The sequence below is a fragment of the Ascaphus truei genome, chromosome 8 (assembly GCF_040206685.1).
Source record: "Ascaphus truei isolate aAscTru1 chromosome 8, aAscTru1.hap1, whole genome shotgun sequence".
Classification (NCBI taxonomy): Eukaryota; Metazoa; Chordata; class Amphibia; order Anura; family Ascaphidae; genus Ascaphus; species Ascaphus truei.
This window is the reverse complement of record NC_134490.1, coordinates 13,386,158-13,408,708: the sequence shown is the minus strand read 5'-3', so window position 1 is coordinate 13,408,708 and position 22,551 is coordinate 13,386,158.

Sequence of the window (22,551 nt, the reverse complement as noted above, 5' to 3'; positions counted from 1 at the left end):
GATTGTCAGTGATAGAAAAAAAAAAAAGGCGGATATCATTTTTTGAGACTGATCTGCAGATCCGACCGGTCAGTATAGAATTTAAATCTGCCAACATTTTTTTGCCCATCTGTACCCCTGAAAGAGCGGACTATGACAGCAAAGGGCTGGGGGCAAAATACACTTTCCCCAACATTTATGACTGGTTTATCAGGGCCATACTTTTAGTCACAGAAAGATCTGACTTCCAGTTGTCTTTTTTGCTTTAAAAATAAATAAATAAAACAATCCTACATATCCCAAATCACAAGTCACGACTCACAACCAGGGGGGTTTAGCCTCTTTTTGGTCCTATTACAGATTTCAGTCCTTAGCATATAACTGAAATCAGTATGCCATTGAGCTGAAGTGATAGCTGCAAGCTGCAGCCACCCACGCAGACTAATAACATGATCAGCATTTAAATGAGAATAAGGAAAGAAAATAAGGTGAAGAGGAAAAAAAAGAAAGACATAGGGATGAAGAATTGGGACTTATTTTTTATCTTTAATACAACTTACGCTGAAATTAACATATACCGTATATTCATAAGCGCACTCAAATGTTCTATGTGTTATAATCAAAAACAAAAAAGGATTTTAAAGGAACATCAATTCAAATGAACGCCACAAATAATGATATACTAGTTTGGTCTTTAAATTCCTAAAGAAAGAACCCCCTTCCATTGAAACTGGCACTGTTATTGCAAATGAATATACAGTAGGGAAAATCCCCAATGCCTAAATAAATAGTGTATAAGGAATGTATAAGGAACACCAGTATTTAGAAATGAGCATAGTGTACTTGTGGTTCCAATAGATTAAATACAAGTTACAAAAGTAAAATTAGACAATGATAAATATATACCCCAAATAAATGCAAGAAAAAGGTAGATGGGTAAGACATACCTACTCCGAGAAACTCAAAGTTTCTGGGATTTTCCCAATATTCATTTGGATAAAATTAAACAATGTTGAACCCATTGTTGTACTTTGACTGTGTAATGCAAAAGTGACTTTAATGTGTCAAAAAAAAAGCTTCCAAAATTTGGGGGAGTTGAGGGGGAGGAGGCACATGGCTGAAGGTTCGCATGGGGCGCCAAATACCCTTGCACCGGTACTACTTGTGAGGGCATTAACATTAGCATACAGTATTTTGTTTGCAGCTAGGGATTCTTGGAAATTACATGCAAATGAGTACAAAGTGTCACTTTTTGTTTCAAATTCATTTTAACATGAACCCCTATAAGTAGGGTGACCAGATGTCTCGGTTTAGCTGGGACAGTCCCATTTTTTTAAGGTCTGTCCCGGCTGCTCAGCATTCTTTAAAATGTCCCGTTTTTTTGTGACTGTCCCAGTTTTGACCATCAGAGAGGGTGGGGGAGGGGGGGTGGCAGCATAGAGCGAAGAATGCTGGCAGGGAGGAGAATGCTGTGCCAAGTGGGAGTTCATCCAGCTAAATTCATCTTATGTGGGACTGTTATATCCTTTAATAGGTGTTTTTTTATACCAGGATACCAGAGGGGTACTCCATTCTTTGGACTTATAATATCTTAGAGCTAAATTTAGCCATATTTTGCTTATGTGTTCTGAGCATCACACAGTATTTTTTCTACTGTCCCGGTACCGGGTACCCCTCCAAAAAATTACCCTGCCAGATAACCGGTACCTGGCAGGGTAGTTTTGACTTACCTACAGCCACCGGTGGAGGGTGAGGAAGATATCCTTCAGGCGGTGGCAGTGGCAGGAGTAGACAACATTCTTCATATATCTAACTTCAAAAAGTTTAGGTTTTTGCCATGTCATACTGTAATTGATTCTTTCTAATTATGCTACCAAAATGACTTAATTGTATATGTAAGTGGAAGTGTTTTGATGTATTCATACTACAATATATACAAAGATATTACTTCTGATTGCGACCTGCACTGTGCTCCTCTCTGCCGCTTTTCCTGATCTTTTATAACTAGAACATGTATGATTTAAAGACGGAGAAAGTACTTTTTCATTGTGATTACCAACATTTGCTGCAGGGCAGATATTTGCAAAAAAAAAAGTTTCCGAAAGCAAGCTAGTACACATTGTTCTATGTATTAATAAAACAAGCACAGGGAATTAAATATAGTTGCTGGCAAATGGATGATGTGACGTAGGTAATTGTACAAGTACACTGTGAAAAATGAAGAGTGAGTTGTTTCTTACAATTTTTGTATTTTTCAATTTAACACATCAATAGTCCAGCCTTATGTTCTAAGTAAATTAATGCCACCGTTTGGTTTTTAATGTTTTCTGGGTCTCTCAAACCTATCAGTCATTTTTCAAAATAAGTTTAAAAATTATATTTGTGAAAATCCTGAATATTTTCTCTGGCAATCACTAGTGATTGATTAGTAGCAAAGTTTACAATTATTTCTTAATTGTTATACTATTCTGTAGCCGGCTAAATGAAAGGCTTGTACATTTTTAACTGGAAGATCCAAATATCCAACACAATCTAATCAACAGTAGTTTACACTTCTACCCACCTGGAAGAATCAAAAATGTGAAAAATTTAATACAGCATTCTCTAATGCCAGGGCACAGTTAAAAAATATATTTAAAAAATGGCCTTGAGGTAAACATTTTAATTACATACTGTCAAATTTCCCAATTGTAATTGTTCTTTCTATCAGGTTTCTGACTTCTAGACTTGATTCTTTCATTCTCCTTTTCAGAACTGTCTCCGTAAAGTTATTGATAGAAAGGCTCCATTCATAATTAATCTCTTGCCAAGTCACTCTTGTAACCAACTGTGACATCTCAGTAGCTGTTCTAGGAACTTGTGGTGCTGATTTCTTGATTCACGATTTGTATAACTGTTCAAGCCCAAATCTTGACATGACAGATTAAATCATAACAGAAAAGAGTTTGTTTAAATGTCAGGATTTAACTGCAAATGCCCAACCATATTAATTTGTCAACTTGTTCTTAATCAAATTTAATCTCAGCCTACATTTTGCTTTAATTACAAACATGACATGCAATCTGGAATAAGAATCTATTAATGATTGTTTTTCTAGTAATTTTTGTTACATCGAGGGAAAGTAAGAATTATGAACATGGTACACACAAGGAGCTGCATACAGGGAATAGAGAAAAAAACATTTTTATAGGGAAAATGTGCAGTTAAAAAACTGAATAAGGGGAACGCATACAGCAAATAAAATTATCACTTGTGAGCACATTCACGTGTCTCAGACAGGTCTGCAAATCTGCTTTTCACCATTATCTCCTAGCATACAATACTCCCACTACAGCTAGGGATTCTGGGAAATTCCATGCAAATGAGCACACAGTGTCACTTTTTGCTTCAAAACCATTTTAACATGGACCCCTATAAGCTTATGCCTGCTGTATTACACAGCTTTTCAGCACAGCCTGGGTATGAAATAAGGGGAATGAAAGATTATTTCACAAACTATCATAATACTAGTAGGAGAGACGTACAGAGCTATGCATCTTTATTGTCCTATTAACATTCAACGTGGACCAAGCACAGAATGTGGTTTGCATTGCAATAGCTCATTGTAAGAAAAAAAGAAAGAAACATGTAGAGGCCTTTGGAAATGGCCTATAGTTCCACAGCAAGCAGGTGCTAACATCATAAGATTATTATAAATGATTCATAGAGGAGAGTGATGATGTAGCTATTTTATCTGAACTAACCTTTTTCCAACTGAGATAACATGTCTAGAACAAGTAGGAGATTTCAGATCTAGCTAATGTAAGCTTTCATAATGAAAATAGATTTTTAGCATTCATTTGCAACCGTAAACATGACTTTTGACTTGAAGCTCATTTGATATTTAAATATTGGCTCATTTTGTTCCTGCTATAAAACATCATCGGAATTCTCTAAAACACCAATTTAAAAAAAAAGTTTCAAATGTTGTGTAGTTCAAAGTTCCAGCAGACGTATTGGTCAGGAGAAATATAGATTAATTGCATCAATATTTTAATGGCCCAACAGAAGTGTTCTTCATAGATACAATAAAAGTGCACAGAAATGTCAAACACTCACAAGTCTGTTCTTTGAGCGTACAACAAATTACAATTGAACAACATCCCACAAGGTTTGGAAGTCTTAAAATGCTGTTATTAAATTTATAACAATTCTGATGTTGGTATCACAACTTGCAAAAATTCTCGCTCGGTGATAAGGGAGTTAGCAGCAATCTTCTCTTGAATCATAAGTAAAAGTGTATTTCATATTCCTTTTATTCCTCAATATTTTCTTCCATAACGTAGGATCTTTATTTTCAGTCTATGGGGCCGATTCACAAAGCAGTGATAAAATCAGTGCATTTGCGCCTGAATCTGAGGCCTATGCTATAAGCCCACGATAAGGCACTTATCGAGGCCTTTTCACCAAAAAGCAAAAAATAGGAAGACAAATTCCAACAATCGATGCTCAGCTGTGAAGAGTCACTGCAATGTGATAATATCTTGAGTGATACAAGGATTACATTCTTGGAGGAACCACTTTAAATCCACTCTCTTGAGTATATCAAATTCTAGTGTGTCTATCTGAATCTCCTGAAGTATGGGGGACCTTTAGTGTTAGATATTGAATCTTCGGGTCAGCTATATATGTGTAACGGATACTTCCCTTATCCCAATCACAGATATAGTGTGTGTGAGGGGAAACCTACGTGTTACCAGGTGTGGTGCATATACCTGTAGGTTCACAAGGGGCCTGAGCCTCCGCTTACTGGGAACCTGGGGTGAGTCTTCCGGATCGATCTGGTTTGCAGCGCCTCCACCTGTGTAGGGTTCTAGGAATGTAGAAGGTTGACTACACAAGACCCACATAAACAATAAGTACCTACACTGAGATGTATATAACCAGTTTAATGTATACGCAGAATAACCGTAACACTTTACATTAGTTTCAGCAATAACCACTGTGTACTTTATAATACTACTTCCCCTAGGGTGTAACTCCACAACATGTAACGCAGTCCAAAGTGTCATTCACTCCACTAGGAGTGTACCTTGCACCCACCACCATGTACCGCCACACCGTGTCCACAGTTAACCCCTTTGTCCCGTGCTCAGCGCTGCCACTATGTGAGAATAGATATGATATGTTGGTGCACTTATGAAGGTACCTGCCAACTGCTCCTGCACTCGGGCCTGCAAGCAACTTCGAAAAGGATCCGCCGCTTGGTGATCCCGTCTGCGATCCGGTCCTTCCTTGCACGAGGGTCTGCCAGGGGCGATCCCACCCTGGAGATGGTCCTTGTCTCTTTGGGGTGTAGGCTTGAGCCCAAGCCTCTTCTCGGGGAGCGCAGCCTCTGCTGGGTCCCTAACTATCACTGATACTAATGTGGCAGGGTCCCTAACCTAGGGTCTGTCCCTGTAGCACCACAAGCTGTGAGGGGCTCAGGACCTAACTGGGGCGTAGGGGGCTGCTGGCCTAATGCAGTGGGTCACAGACCCCTGCACTCACCTCCTTCCCCTAGCTCTTCCTGGTCCTGACTGTTTGGGTCCCGCGCATGCCAAATTTATCTATTCCCTGCAAGCAGGGAGATCCTCCAGCTCTATTGGCTCCCTGGCATCTTGGGGACGCTCCTGAGGCTCATGGGACTTGTAGTCCCATTCCAAGAGCCTCCCTGGTAGGCTAGTGTTTCGCGGGCTGACACTGCGCATGCGCCGGAGCCTACTGCGCATGCGCAAACTCACTCAAGATGGCGGCGCCCTGCACGGCGGAGCGCTGAAGCACTCCCTGCATGGCCCCCACCTTCCAGAAGTGCCGGCGGATCTATCGAGTGACCCCCGGCAGCGGAGGAAACGAGGGAAGGGTCACGGGGCAGCGGGGACGCAGGGGGGACCTGGTTACATCCTCCCCCTTGTAAAAAACCCAAAGTCCTCGCTTGGGACACAACGGAATATAAATATGTACAGAAGTTATATAATGAAAATGGCACAACATCATTATATAATAAAAATGCAATAATCAAATGCGATCTTACACTTATCAGCTCCATATCAGCTTGTACATTTCATTGAACATCACAATGACGGACTGCACTTTGCTGCGAGCCCACTGCTGAGCCTCATAATGGGGTGCCAAAATTTGGTCATAGGTTATCCGGTTTAGAGGGTACCGTACTCTTTGGCTCCTACGGAGCTGTTCTTCAGCCACTCCCTCTGGGGAGTAATAAGTACAGTCCTGAGGCTCAGCCTCTTCCTTTGAGGGGAGAAATGTGTCTGAACAGTCTCTGTGTGGCACAAAGCAAGGGCTCTGTGGATCCAAAGGCTGGACTGTTGGTGCCACCTTAGTAGGCATTGGCCTACGGGGCCCTTTACCCGTAGCTCCTACGGGAGATGCCCCTTCAGTGGAATAGTCCCTTTGAGATGGTCCTTCCATAGGGTCTTCAGGATTTTCAGAAATTGGGGTAATTATTTACAGTTTCTTGACCAATCTCTGAGAAATCGGACTCACCGTTGAGCGGTTTGGCCAGTATTTCTGCTTCTTCGTCTCCCACTTGTGGGATGGGGAGAAGGTGATTACGATGCCAAACTTTTAGTGTCTTTGATGTGATAGACCGAGAGGCCAGGCATCTGTGACTCTACCTCATATACGCCATCTCTCCATCGGTCCGCCAATTTATGTTTTCCGGGGACTCCCAGATTCCGAAGCAACACAGCATCCCCAGGACGTAGCTCCCGATACTTGACTTTATGGTCATATCGTCTCTTGTTGCCAGCATTCAGTTTAGCTGTAGAATTCTCAGCCTGTTGGTAAGCCTGTTACAAGCTGTCTTTGAGTCTTTGCACGTATTTAAAATGGGTAGCATTGTGTATCCCATCCGTCAAGACTCGAATGCGTACATCTACTGGCAGTCTCGCCTCTCGTCCGAGCATGAGGAAGTATGGAGAGAATCCAGTTGACTCGTGTCGGGTACAGTTGTACGCGTGAACCAGGGCCTCTACGTGTCGACTCCATTCAGTCTTCTGAGCACCCTTTAGAGTTCCGAGCATGTCCAGTAAGGTCCAATTAAATTGTTCTGGAAAAGCGTCTCCTTCGGGATGGTATGGGGTCATCTGTGATTTAGCAATGTTCAGTATTTTGAGCAATTCTCGGATCAGAGTGCTCTCAAAATCTCGACCTTGGTCTGAGTGAAGATGGTTTGGAAGACCGTAGTGAACGAAGTACTTCTCCCATAGTATTTTTGCCACTGTGATGGCTTTCTGGTCTTTCGTGGGGAAGGCCTGGGCATACCGGGTGTAATGGTCCGTGATGACCAGCACGTTGCATATTCCTCGGCTATCAGGCTCAATGCACAGAAAGTCCATACACACAAGGTCCATTGAGCCAGAACTCTTCAGATGGCCCATGGGTGCAGCTCTGGTAGGCAGGGTCTTGCGTTGTATACACGAGAACAACGGCGACAATGGTGTTCTACGGCCTCTCGCATCTTGGGCCAGAAAAAGCGGTCTCGGACCAACCCAAAGGTCTTCTCTACACCGAGATGTCCATGCTCATCATGTAGGGAATTTAACACCATGTATTGCAAGTTCTTAGGGAGGATTAGTTGTTGTCTATCCGGGTGGTTGTGGTATTGCACCACCCGATAGAGTAAGCAGTTATCGATTTCAAATGTGTCCGTTTCCCGCATGAGCGAAGTGACCAAGTCTTTGGGAACACACTTCAGGAGGGCTGGGTTCCTTTTTTCAACGGCTTGCCTAATAATACTAATTACAGGGTCTCGTATTTGGTAGTCTACTAGATCTTTCCACCGTAGCACTTTGTCATGAGTTATATTCATCCCCTTCGGATCGCAGTAGGCTGCTGGGACAGCCTGCGACTGTCATCCCAAGGAATCCGCAACCCGTAATTCGGAGAAGGCCACTTGATCGTTGATGATGGCGGCCGTGCTACACATAGCTCGCACCCCTGGTCCTGGGATTTCTTCCCACTCATCATCATCAGGAGTAGCACTTAGTCCTGGACATCGGGATAGAGCGTCAGCTCTGACATTCAGAGGCCCCGGCTTATACTTCAGAGAGAATTGGTAATTGTTTAGAGTTGACAGCCCTCGTTGCCCTGCTGCGTCCAATTTGGCCGAGGTATTGATGTACGTGAGGGGATTGTTATCTGTCCTTACCTCAAACGTAACACCGTAAAGATAATCATAGAGCTTTTCCGTGATTGCCTATTTGAGAGCCAGGAACTCCAACTTGTGGACAGGGTATTTCTGTTCACTGGGTGTCAGACTGCGGCTGATGTAGGCTATGGGCCGAAGGCCCTCGGGGTGCTTCTGGTGCAAGACGGCACCCAGTCCATTGAGACTGGCATCCACATGCAGAACGTATGGTTGTTCAGGGTAAGCATACGCAAGCACCGGCGCTTCGGTCAGGCTTTTCTTCAACTTCAGGAAGGCCTGTTCACACTCAGACGTCCATTTATCACCAAACGGTTGACCGGCCGACGTGGCCTTCCTTCCTGTATCTTCGGGATATATCTTCAACAGATTGTTCAGGGGTTTAGCTCGACTAGAGTACCCTTCTACGAAACGACGGTAATACCCACAGAAACCCAGGAAGGATCGCAGCTCCGTGACATTCTCGGGATGAGGCCAGTTCATGACCGCTTCTATTTTGGCCGGGTCGGTGGCGTTTCCTTGAGCAGACACGATGTGTCCCACGTAAGTCACCGAGGTGTGACAGAACCGACACTTGTTAAGGGACAATTTCAATCCTTCTTTCCCAAGACGGTCTATCAATTTAAGCAGCCTCTCTTCGTGCTCTTACAGGGTCTCTCCGAAGACAATGATGTCATCCAGGTAGACTAGACACTCCCAAGGGTTCATGTCTCCGATAGTCTTCTCCATCAGTAGCTGGAAGGTAGCAGAGGCCCCACATATACCTTGGGGCATACGTGTAAATTGGTAGAAACCCAGGGGGCAGATGAAGGCTGTCTTTTCCTGGTCCTCTGCGCTCATGGGTACCTGATAGTACCCAGATCATAAGTCAAGAACACTGAACCATTGGCTTCCGTTCAGAGCATACAGAATTTCTTCAATGCGAGGAAGGTTGTACTGGTCTGGTATCGTACAATTGTTCAGAGTTCGATAGTCGACACACAGTCGTACGGATCCGTTCTTCTTCCTTACCACCACTATGGGGGAGGCGTAAGGACTCCGTGACTCTGTCAGAATCCCAGCGGTCTCCATTTCTTTCAAGACGTTCCTTACATCGTCCACATCCCTAGGGGCGATGTGGCGGGAGCGTTCACGGAATGGAGTGGCATCACTCAGTCTAATGGCATGTTGGGTGCTGTGACTGCAACCCACATCCATTTCACTCGTGGAGAACACAGCCCGTTGTTTATTCAACTGGGTTATCAGCCGATCTTTCCACTCAGTTGGCAACGTCGACTCGCCGAAGTTGAAGTCCAGGTCGACTGACCTCTCACCCACGGCAGCGGCGTTCACCTGGGGCATTGTTTCCACAGGGATAACCGGATATATGCAACCCAAACTTCGTCCTGCATCGAGTTCCATCAGGAATGGGGACATATTCTGCACATATATGTAGGTTCGTAGAGAGATTTTAGTCGTCCACTCTCTCACTTCGGGTATTACCCTATATCCACTCAGAACCTCTTCCTCAGGGGTACTCTCCAGAGAGAAAAATTGATAATTCTCATCTCGATCGGGATAACAGCACCAGACGGCGATACGTTGCACTCCCCCTGGTAAAATGGTCGTCAGACCTCGTTGACGATTGTAGAGATCCCCGTGATGCTCTAAGGCATATACCCGGTTGCACTCCTCTCGTAGCACGGGATCGAGGAGCGAATTGGCTATCGGTAGCTCGTTGGTCTCTTTCAGGTATGCTCTGATTACATCTCGTACTATATCAGTATTTGTCCCCAAGATGATCGGATACTTGCACTGGTCTTGGGATTCAGGGCATATCATTGCCTCTTCATGCATGGGGTGTTTGTTGCCGGTGTTCACTTGGAGTATTTCCAGTTGAACCCTCACAATCCCATCGATGGGGAAGACTTCGTTACGTAACCCCCTCACCTTCATATGTTCGGCCCACCGCAGGGGGCAGTGTTTGAGGTGCTGGTCATAGAACTTGCGGTATATTATGGTCACTTGGGATCCGGTGTCCCGTAGGGCAGAGGCGTAGATCCCTTCCAGTACAATACGAACGATGGCCGATGGGCCTACCTGACTATAAGCATCCCCTGGTAAGGTGTCATCACTGGGGCTGGAGTCAGGAGGAGCCTCTTCGGATCCAGTAGGGGTTTCTGTGTCAGACTCCACCGTCTGTACGTTGCAGACCATTGACCGGGCTGAATTTCCTCTATTGGGAGGTTTTTCCTCTGGGGGTCCTCCCTCTCTGGACAGTCACTGGAGAAGTGGCCCTTCTTATCGCAGTTATAGCAAACGACCTCGCTGCGTTCTGGACGAACCTTGTACGGAGAAGATGGTTTGTCGAAGGGTTTTGGCTTGTACCCCTTGGACGGGGCGGCAGATTCTTCCTTCTTATCCATAGACCCCTTTCCCTTTGATACGGAGGGGCCCTTGGGTTTTGCGGGAGAGTGTAACAGGGCATGTGCTTCATGAATTTTCACCTGGCGCAGCAATCCGGTGAACGTAGGGGGGCTCCTTTCCATTAGTTTGCTGTGGATCATGTTGGCTATGGGGTGAGTGGGGCTTGATCCCCGTAGGTACTGTTTACGAAGCGCCTCATCCATCCCAGAGGTGGGAATCAACTTACAATTGAGTAGGATTCCTAAGACCAGTTGTAGGTGGTGTATAAAGGCCGACAAGTCTTCCCCCTCCTTCTGATAGAGATTATAGTACCTCGTCCAGATTGCTCCTTCATCTTCTGCTAGCCCTTATGCTTCAAGCAGGAATTCCACCATCTCTAATGCCATCAACTCTGGGTGTTGATCCCTGTGGATGGTTACAATGGTAGAAGCTGGGGGCCTAAGACACTCCATGATACGCTGCCTTTTTACGGCGTCAGTGCACGACTATTCCTCTACTACTTTTAACGCATTCTCCCTCCAAGAGTCTATCCCTTCCTCCCCCTGTGGTGTTGGGAGTACTCCAGAGAAGGCTTTGAGTTTCCGGTAGCTTTGTGACTGGGAGGCCATTTTGATGACCTCTACGAATTGTGGTAGCGTCACCCCCATTACGAACCTTCATTAGTTACCCTACTGTCTCGGATAGGCCGGGAGTTCATCCCACGGAGAGCGGGTGCTGGTGAAGGAGGCGGACTGTCAGCCCAACTAATGGCTCCCGTCAGAGCGCTTGGAGTAAAGGAGACTTTGGGTGGGGGACGGTCTACCCGGTTTGGGGTACTTGACACCGGTGCAGTAGGTGGCCAAGTGCTGGTGGACGGTTCATCTGGAACCTTGGTAGTGTCCCTTGATGAAAACATCGCCCGTATTTCGGGTAAATCCGCGTACATAAGGGGGTAGCCTTCTGGTGGGGCCTCAGGGGCTAGTATGGTGTCTGGGGCCGTTTCTTGGCATATGTCCCGCCCCACAGTAAATAGTATGGCGCTCCAATGAAAAGTAGAGTCGAACACTCTGCCCTGGAAACATACTTTATCTAGGCCCCGGAGCATTCCACAGCTTTACCACAGGGAGGGTGTAGCCTAGTCCCCTGGCTATCATCTTTTCTTTGGCCCTAACAGCATAAGTCCTTTTAGACACAGGCACTGTGGGGGATAAGCTCTCTCATGGAGGCCCAGATTGTTGTTGTAGTCTGGATACCCTTTTGCTGTATCTAGGGGCTGGCCTAACAACAACCAGAGAGTGTCATTCTTGTGGAGGATATTGGCTGGGTCACCTGCCCATGATGTGATGCCTGTCAGTATTGGACGTGCCCTGTTATTGGGCAGGGTTGCAAGCCCCTCCCCTGGGGTACATAAGCTGACACTCTCCCAGAAGTCAGGAGCTCTCTTCCCTCCCCCTGTGGAGTTGAAGCACTTACCCTTTACCCCATAAAGGGATAAAGGAGCTGAGAAGGGGCCTGCAGGGCCTCAAGCCCTGTGCCTACTACTTCAGGGAATATGCCTGTCATAACTACATTATGGTCATTCGTTTTGTGGGCACCTATAATAAACAGTGGCCACAACTGCATAATGTCCTTCAACAACATTGGGACATATTAATGACCGACCCAGACCTAGCACATGTTTTGGGTAAACAGGTCACTATGACGAGTCGTCGTTCGCCAAATTTGAAGGACAGTTTGGTGAACAGTCATTATGTCCCTAATGTTGGTAAGACATTTTTATCTACTTACCCAAGAAGGGGTTTCATGAGTTGCTCTAACTGTTCAGCGTGCAAATTTATGGAGAATACAGTTACCTTTTCTAATAGTACGAAGGCCCATAATTACAATATTAAGAACACACTTAATTGTAAATCCAAAGGAGTTATTTACTGCATTTTATGCCCCTGTGATCTACCCTATGTCGGAATGACCACAAGGAAGGTCCGGTTTCGGATTTTAGAGCATGTTAGAAATATTAAAAACGCACAAAGAGATCTTGATAATTTCAAGAAAATCACAACTGTCGCTAGACATTTTCTAATCAAGCATAATGCGGATAGTATACTCCTGAGGGCCTTCGCAATTGAAAAAGTCACGCTGGGCATACAGTATGTGGTGGAGACATTGAAAGGGCCCTTCTATGAAGGGAGACCCGATGGATTATGCAAATAGACTCTATGATCCCAAAAGGCTTAAACGATTACATAGAACTTCTGTTTATCGGACGTTATTACCATTATTGATGCACTATATACAGTATCTATGCATAAAAGTTATTTTTGTTTTGTTTTGATAAGAAGATTTATTGCATGTTTTTATTGTGTTTTCTACAGTTCGAGTGTATCACTTGCATGGCAGAGTGGCGGAGACACAGAGTCAATCTTTGGATGCTCGGTTTCTGGCCAGGTCGGCACGAGTGTAAAGTGGATGGCGCCTTCTTCAAAATATTTATCTGAAATCCTTGGGCTAAATATTAACTACATGACCAGCATCCTCTCATCAAGTTACTGACGTTTGATATGATACACTTCTATGGATCAACATTATATACAGTCTCCTCTCCGAAGATCTGGACTTATAACTTTAACAACATATATGGATCTAGAACAAATATCATGTTTTTGGACATTAATGCAAATATTGTCATTTCACATCTATTTACTATGGTCACTGTCCCTATTTTGTATGTACATATTCTTTTGAATATGATTATGTGTAATTTGCACATGCTTATGAACAGCATATTCTAAGCTAAATATGGTTGATAGGTGTGGGGTTTATATACCCCTCTATCTAATTGTCCTGCATATCGCACTTATGGTCTGGAGTTGTTATATCATGTGCCCTGGTGGGGGCGCTTTTAACTTGGCCATAAGTATGCGCATGGGTGATTACTGTGGGACTTTTGGCCATTAGTTTATTGGTTAAATGTTCCCTGCTCTGTGTAAGCATTGGTTAAATGTTCCCTGCTCTGTGTAAGCGATACAGGCAAATGGAATTGTGCCTTATTACTCCCACATTACGCCCACTGTTTGCATGCTATTATGAGCGATAGTGCAATACATAAAGTACATGCCGCTACATAATGCTGTGTTGTTCCCTGTGCTACGGCTGAACTGCGCATTATGCATTATGGCACCAAACCGAAACTAACTGCATTAACTATGTGTGTTATCTTGGAACGCGGAAGTACGGATCCTTAATCATGGTAGTAAATACATACAGCTGTTTCCTTGTCCTCTTTGGCGTGAAAATACACCCTATTAAACAGTGTGTTGTCCTAGCCTCCTCACCACTCCAAGTTTAAGTCCTCTGACGAAACGCGTAGGAGTGGGGGTGCTAGGCAGGACCCCTGGATTATGCAGTCACTTAACTATGCTACCTAACACTGCTGTGATTATTTTTCTGGACTTTGAACGCTTTTTTGATACTCATGTTTGCAACGTACAGGCCATTCACTTTGCACTCTTTTTGAGAGCATGTAATCTTTCATGTCACATGCGTGTTATTGTATAGAGTGACCCTCAGAGCACAGCCACCTATTCCCTACAGAGATTTCAATTGCTGTGGGTTTGGATCATACATCTGCTTTGAAGAGGCGGAATTTATGCTCGATAAGGTAGTATTTTATATACTGGTTAACCACTCCATGTCCTCAGGGACGTATTATATCAGATGCATGTCTCATTTATTTGGAATTGTAATAGCCTGTCTTAGAGTTTCTTGCAAATCTAAGTGATTCTCACATCTTTGTCTATACTAGGCATTAGGGTTTACATTGCGAGTTTTTCCCTATATTATGCAACAGTGTTTCTATTGGGTAGTATTCGTGTCAGGGGTCCTAGCCTATTTTTTTTAACATTTTTGTACTGTTATCTATCTTTCTTTGTGTCAATTAATAAAATGTCATTTTCTAAACGGTATACCTGAGTGCTCGTAATTGGGTTTCTTTTTTCTTGCTACATTATTATCACTGACCCGTGAGCACCGGCTGTTATGGTAATGTCTCCATTATATACTAGCTTATGGTGACCATTATTTTGTTGGAGTGGATGCAAGGTTATTTCCTTTTTCTTCGCAAATAACTACATGTATGCTGCTAATAAAGACCTGATTGAATCCATCTGTTGTGGCTACTTGACCTGAGTTGCCAGTGCGGGCCACCCTGGCTGCACCAGGATCCTCACCGGCTGGAGACGCTGCGCTATAAGGATCATCACTGAAAACCTGTCCTGATGCCTGCCCATACCACCAGAATACAACTGTAGCTATATGATCTCACTTAGGGTGGAGGAAAAGGTGCTACATTCGTTTTAATGTTAATACTACAGTATTATAGCAGGGGGTCTCCGGAGCAGAACCTTGTTGATTTGAGGCCCAGGGACCCCCTGATTCCCGAGATACTGGCCCCATTATGGGGGGCCGGTATCTCCTATGCATTTAATTCCACGGTCACGTGACGCGAGACATTTAAATGCATAGGACATACCTGCACCCCATAACGGGACCTGTATCTCGGAAAGCAAGGGGTCCCGATCCTCAAATCAACATGTTCTGCTCCGGAGACCCCCTGCTCATCCACACTAGTATTACATTTTATATTAAAAACATTTAATCGCTGACGAGATTTGCGCAGGGAGAGGTGGCTGTCTCTGAGCAGCTCTCTTTGCAGCTGAAATAAATCACTGGGTAAAGATTTTTGGATATTGCATTTATTTTGTAGGATTCTTAAAATATATTATAGATATAATAAAAATATTTTAAATATTTAGGTTTTAAAAGAACCCCCCCTCCCTTTTTTTTTCTAATATAAACGTTTTAATTATTTGGAATGAATTCCGAGATTGTATTTGTCATCCATATTGGATATGACTCTCTGCAAGGAATAAACTTATTATATAACTTATTAATTGAATGAATACTTACATTCCTCGATACATATGTTTATTGGTTGATTCTTTCTCTGTAGTTCTCTGAGGTTTACTCATATACTACAGTCATTCCTGTGTCGCTGGAAGCTCAATATTTATTAATATATTAATTTATTAATTTATTCAAGTATCATATTATTGTTGAATTTATTGATTGGTTATTGTTCTAATTGTAATACAAATTTGTATTATCTATTATGTTTTTTTCCCTTATATGGGCGCCCTCATATGATTGATAATTTTAAGATTCTAATGTTGATGTTCATAATCATGTTCTGATACAATATGTTTGTGTATACGCTCCAATGTGCTTAATTAAAGTTGTATTCAATGAAGGTATATAAGGGACATGGATACCAACGAAAGCCACACCTGACGAAGAGTTTATGCCTCGAAACATGTGTAGCGGTCATGTAAAATGGCTACAGTCATCTCTCCTGCTGACAGTAAGGCCTGGTAAGTTGTGGGCATGCCAGCAGTAATTATGGAGGTTTGCCCTCACAACCTGGTGGGGTGCTCTGTTTATGGATGGGAGTAGTCACATGCTCTGACTCCATGGTTAGTGATGTCAGAGGTGTGTCAGCTTCCAGAGTATACATAAGGCACAGCACTGAGTCTAAAGTTAGATCTGCGTCCAGTTCTGCTAAGAGGAGGAGGAGTTCTGGCAGGAGTTCAAGTTCTAGTACTAGCCTGAGTTACTGAGAGTTCTAGTTATGTTATAGTAACTGAAGAGGAGACTGTGTCCAGGGACCTGGCACAGGGTAGTGATCCCTGCGGGGATAGGGAATCCCTATCTAAGGAGAGATACACCTTTTAAAGGGAGGCACTGACTGGACATGAGTGGCTAAGAATCTACTGCGAGGGGCAGCTAGCCCACATCAATCAATAAAGATGTTCTCATTCACAAACCCTCTCGTGTACATGTGTGGAGTGAATGTACAGAGAGGAGCACCACGGAGGAGTTCCTCAACAGGATCATCCCCATGCGGACGCAGGGACCCTGATGAGGTGGAGGCGCTGCACTGGAACTAGGTGAGACTCAGCACACTACCTCAGCTGCCTGTCTGGACGGGTCCTCCCCACACACCATCATGCGGGAGACTCAGGAGTCCTGTTGCCAACAGGTGCACCACCAGACACTACCACACTGTAATGTTGACCGGTTAGACCACAGGGGCCAATGTGAGATTGGGATGGTCAGGCCGGTTCACAAAAACCGTTACATTTGGAGGCGAGCTGCTGAGATCAGATCTGTCATCAGGACAGGCTCTAGCTAGGCACACTGGGAAACAGGGAGAGAGTCTGCTGCCACTCTGTGCTGCGTAGGGATGGACCTAGGGGTGGTCAGGGGGCTGACGGGATATTGTCAGTTCGCAGGGACGACCTAGGGGCCTGAAAGGAGTGAGGGGTTTGGAGCCGGGCTATAGCTGACCGAGTCACCTTGAGGCAGTGCTAGTTGGTAGGACGCCAGAAGGGATAGCCTGTAACTTGGTCAGGAATCCTGGAGAGGGTCTGCGCTAGGCTGACCAAGAGAGGTAGACGCCCCAAGTACTGCATGGCAGAGCCAGAGTACCTAGCCCATTCCAGACACTTACCATAGGGAGCACAGACTGGGAGGAAGGAGTCACAGCAGACACTGAGAGAGTGAGCCTATCCTGAGGTAGTGCAACATGAGTCCAGCCTAGATCAGGTACACATGTGGTGGTGCATCTGAGCAACTCTTTATTGTACTGATGTGGAGGCTGCCCCGCAGAACGGAGCCCCATGTACGATAACTGTTACGAGAGAATGGAGGATCCGCGTGGTGTGGAGAACACAAAATGGCGACCAGAGGCTGATGGGGAGGACACCCGTGGCGTGCGCCCCACTGAAGAGCAAACAGTCGCCGAGTTATCGTTAACCGATTTGCTCTGGAGCGGAGCAAAGGCCGTGGCTGCCCCGTTTTTATCCTGTCTGGGACACCGAGGGGCCACCCTTGAAGAGTGTGAGGAAATTGTAATAATTGGGGGAGAACCCCGCGAGGAGAGCAAACAAATTGACTTTTTGGGCTTAAAAGCCAACCAAAATGGCGGTTCCCGCTTGCTAGGGAAACCGCATGGGACAGTCACAGAAGAAATGGCTGATGTAGAACTCGCAAAGAGCTGGCCGGGAATGGCGCGAACAGCAGAGCCCCGCCCTGATGGGGGGCATGGCGCGAAAGCTATGGCTGCGCCGGCATGGACAGTGACTCACTCGGCCCCTGTGCTGAGTCAACCGCTTAGTCTATGGGACCCTCCCCTGATTTCCACCAGGGGGAGTGACTTTCAACTATGGCCTGTGGTAATGCACCCACTGGGCCCAGGGACTGTTATCCAGGCGGCGCCACTACAAAAAGTAGTTCCGGCCGCGGAAATGATTTGCAAGAAAGAGGGATATTTTGCACGCAAAGCTGCTGCAAGGAGAAGGCGGGAACTAGCCGCGGGAAAAGAATCCAGCTCTGAGGAGGAAACTGGCGCGAAAACGCAGACCGCGCCCACCAGGACTGAGAGAGGCGCGGCCTTAATTAAGGGGCATGATATTCCCCTGTGGGACCCGCCCATAATTGCAACCCCTGGGGGCGGGTTCCAGCTATGTCAGCGGAAGGAGGAGCCGAAGCAGGAAGTGGCTGGCCCAGAAGCTTCTACCGGTCAGTTGCGAGGAACCACTGACCTGGAGAGACCCACACTGAAAGTGGTCCCCACAAAGAGAATGGCCTGCCCCTCCGCTGTGGGAACTATGGTCTCCACCCAGCCCTACTCAGTACCCGGCGGGCTACTAGTAGTAAGGGTGGCTAACACCGAGACGGTGGTCGGGCTCTGCCTACAATGCGGGCTGCCCGGAGGCACTGTCAACACGGCGGCACGTTGCCCACATTGCGGGACATTATATCTGTGGCCCATGCCCACATTTATACCCATTCAACCTGCTGACCCCCCGGGGGATACGGCTAAACGCTCCGCCGAGTCCCCTGGCGCACTGTGGCTCAACCGTGCGAGTCCCGGAGAAAGGGGACTGGAGTCGACCAAGTCGGCTGGGTCAGTATCGACCGAGGCGGTCGGGTCGCTTCCCGACCGCGCAGAGAAAAGACTTTCGCCACGCTCGGTGACCCCGAGATCCGGGAAGGGAGATTACTCAGATGAGGACCTCCGTGAACTAGCGGTAGCGAAATCGGGGTCCAAGAGGGACCCAGGACGGACGACACCCCGTGGGGTGAGTGGCAGCTGTCAGAAAGACAGAACGTCCCCCGCAGATCGGCGAGCCGAGAGACGGAGTCCCTCCGCCTCAGAACGTGGCGGCGACGGACGAGAGACGCTGGCACCCCTGCGGACGGGTAAGAGGAGCCCCTTCACTTACCTTGCCCCAGCAGACGGTGTAGGAGCAGAAGGGCCGTGCCAGGCCCGAGGCGCACGTGCAGAGACGGCATCACTTCCGGTGAAGACGACGGCGGAGCTTCCGGATGTCGTCATCGAAGAAGAGATCCCGAATGGGGGTCCAACCCGCGATGACGGTGTTTCCGGTTCCGGGGAGGACATCACTTTCGGTGGCGACAGCGGAACCGCTGGGAACAATGCAGCGACGCTTCGCGATCGGGGGAAGGTCCCCGATCACCTCCAAGGCCCAGAAGTTGGATGGGCGATCCAAGGACTGAGGAGGGTGAGATATCCTCATTGGACCAGTCTACGGACAGCCAGGAATGGGTCTTAACCCCGTGGGGTCCAATCTCTTGCCCATACGCCCAATCCCACGCCCTAGCTAAAACCCCTGCCCCAATCACACGGTCCCCGGGTTCCCCGCCTAGTTTGGAATCTGTGGACATATCACCAGGGGGAGAAGGGAGACGGACTGGGGAAAGACAGCGCAGTGGCGCTACGGAGGGCGATTCTCGGGGAGGGGGAGAGTTGAGAGTGGCTGCGGTAGGCCGGTGGTTGCCCCCTGCAGTTCCTGCGACGGTGAAAAGGGCCCCGGGATCTTCTAGGTGGTCTGTACCGCGATCTGAACGGTCGTCGGGGGTATTTTCCCTTGAAGATGATAGGGAGTCAGGGGGGTCAAATAAATTTAGAGAGACCCGTTGGTGGGCCCCACTATTCGAAGGATACTCAGCCTGGATGGACCGCACTCGGTTCCTCATCCGGCGAGAAGATGTAGTGGATTACTGGTGGGCTGTGGGAGAATTCACACCTGAGCAAAGGGACAGAGAGTTGCAGGAGCGGTGGCTGCAGATTGAGCATAGGGAGAAATATTTACAAGCACAGGGTGACATATAGGCCTGAGAGGGGACTGCCTAGGCACTATCACGTCACGGTCCTGGACATGGGCGGTAGAGAGGTTAAGAAACCTTACCCGAGTCACTATTTTTAGGGGGTACATATACATTACGCGGGTTCGTGGCTGCTGGTCGGGGCGGGCTTGGCGGAATGTACTGTAGTCATTTTTGTTATGTACCATGGAAATTTGTACGTGAAGTTAACCTAATTATGTGTTGTATTTCAGTGCTTCCTGGAAAAGGGTATACAAGGGTATACAAATTTAGGTCCCAGCGAGGACGATGGGATTCACCAGGGGGAGAATGTAGCGGTCATGTAAAATGGCTACAGTCATCTCTCCTGCAGTAATTATGGAGGTTTGCCCTCACACCCTGGTGGGGTGCCCTGTGTATGGATGGGAGTAGTCACATGCTCTGACTCCATGGTTAGTGATGTCAGAGGTGTGTCAGCTTCCAGAGTATACATAAGGCACAGCACTGAGTCTAAAGTTAGATCTGCGTCCAGTTCTGCTAAGAGGAGGAGGAGTTCTGGCAGGAGTTCAAGTTCTAGTACTAGCCTGAGTTACTGAGAGTTCTAGTTATGTTATAGTAACTGAAGAGGAGACTGTGTCCAGGGACCTGGCACAGGGTAGTGATCCCTGCGGGGATAGGGAATCCCTATCTAAGGAGAGATACACCTTTTAAAGGGAGGCACTGACTGGACATGAGTGGCTAAGAATCTACTGCGAGGGGCAGCTAGCCCACATCAATCAATAAAGATGTTCTCATTCACAAACCCTCTCGTGTACATGTGTGGAGTGAATGTACAGAGAGGAGCACCACGGAGGAGTTCCTCAACAGGATCATCCCCATGCGGATGCAGGGACCCTGATGAGGTGGAGGCGCTGCACTGGAACTAGGTGAGACTCAGCACACTACCTCAGCTGCCTGTCTGGACGGGTCCTCCCCACACACCATCATGCGGGAGACTCAGGAGTCCTGTTGCCAACAGGTGCACCACCAGACACTACCACACTGTAATGGGGACCGGTTAGACCACAGGGGCCAATGTGAGATTGGGATGGTCAGGCCGGTTCACAAAAACCGTTACACATGTAAGGTGGTTTTCGGTTGGGTGTCAGCAAGTTGTTGAAGTAGCTGAGATCCGTGAGGAGGAGAAGCCTGTGGAGACTGTGGAGCTGAGACAATCCTCCTTGCCCCGTTCGGATGTCACGACGTAGTGACGTGGCGATGCATCACCCACGTGGTGTGGAAGCACTGGGATACCGGAGGAGTGTAACCAGACGGAACAGTCTGACTGACGCGTCAGCAAGAGTGTTAGGATCCCTGCATACAGTTCCTGGACTACGGAGACCCAATCTACTATTCTGTTCACTGTTCTTGATGCACAGATATGTTGGAAGTGCATTTTTATTCTTTGTGCCAAGTAAAGAAAATCCTACTATACTATAAGATGTGCGCTTCTCTCTTGCTTTATCTTAATTGAAACAGTGTAATTAAATCACATATCTATTGTTTTTCCAACAGTGATTAATAGACCAAGCAAATATAGTTATCCAGTCATGGTATATGTGACCTTTAATCCAGCTGGATATTGTCGCTTATTCTCCTCATCTCCCCAGACATACCACACAGGTCTTTTGTTTGCCGTAAAAAAACAAACCTCAGTTGGCATTCTTCATCTCACAGTATTCTTATTTATTTATAAAACTAAACATACATAGCAGATCTTCTGTCAGAGTTACTGGACTGTTTCAGATCTGTGTGCAAGTCTCCCAACCTCCAACCTTCAACCCCCAACATCGACATCATCCAACGATATTATATCACCTCTCCAGCACTATGCTAGTTGATGTTGCTGCAGTTTACTGCAAGGTATCGATACTTGGTCGCCAGACACTATTATCTACAACAATGGGCTGTAACATAAAATAATAATGGAATAATAATGAATAATGAGGCATTATATTATATTTAAGTCAATTAAGTGGTAGGTTAAATAATGAAAGTACAGGTGAACCTCGGTATCCGTCGTTTCGCAGTGAACGGATAATCTGCTGGATCACAATGCATTCTGCGGAAATCCTTATCCGATGTCGGAACGCATTATCTGCCGGATCACAATGCATTCTGCGGAAATCATTGTCCGACGTCCAAACAGATTATCTGCTGGATCACAGTGCATTCTGCGGAAATCCTTATCCGATCTCAGAACGCATTATCCACCAGATCACAATGCATTCTGCGGAAATCATTGTCCGACGTCCAAATGGATTATCCACCGCTCATTAACATGGAATTCATATTCCAACGCTTTCACTATCCTCCAGACGTTTTGCGAATGGATTCCCTCAGATAACCGACAACTGTCCGTATATAGAAATCTTACCTAATATTTAAAGTTATGAATACATCTTTGAGCAGAAACAGAGAGCATAACAATACAGTAGATGAAGGGACCATATAAAACAATCATTGCTTTGTTAATGTGGCTTATAACATACTGGTCCAAAACATGCTTTGTTGTTAAACTGACAGATAGTGCAATCCATCCCCCTATCCTGTTAGGGACCCTAAACTTCTTCGCCAAACATATAAATCAATTGCTTGTATGATTAAGTGAGTGGATTAAAAAAGTGAATCATTTATATTAGCCAACTTCAAATTATTTTCCAAGCAAAACAATACAAATGACAGCTTCGTATGAATTCAGAATTCTTATGCCCAAACTCACTGCATTCCTTGTG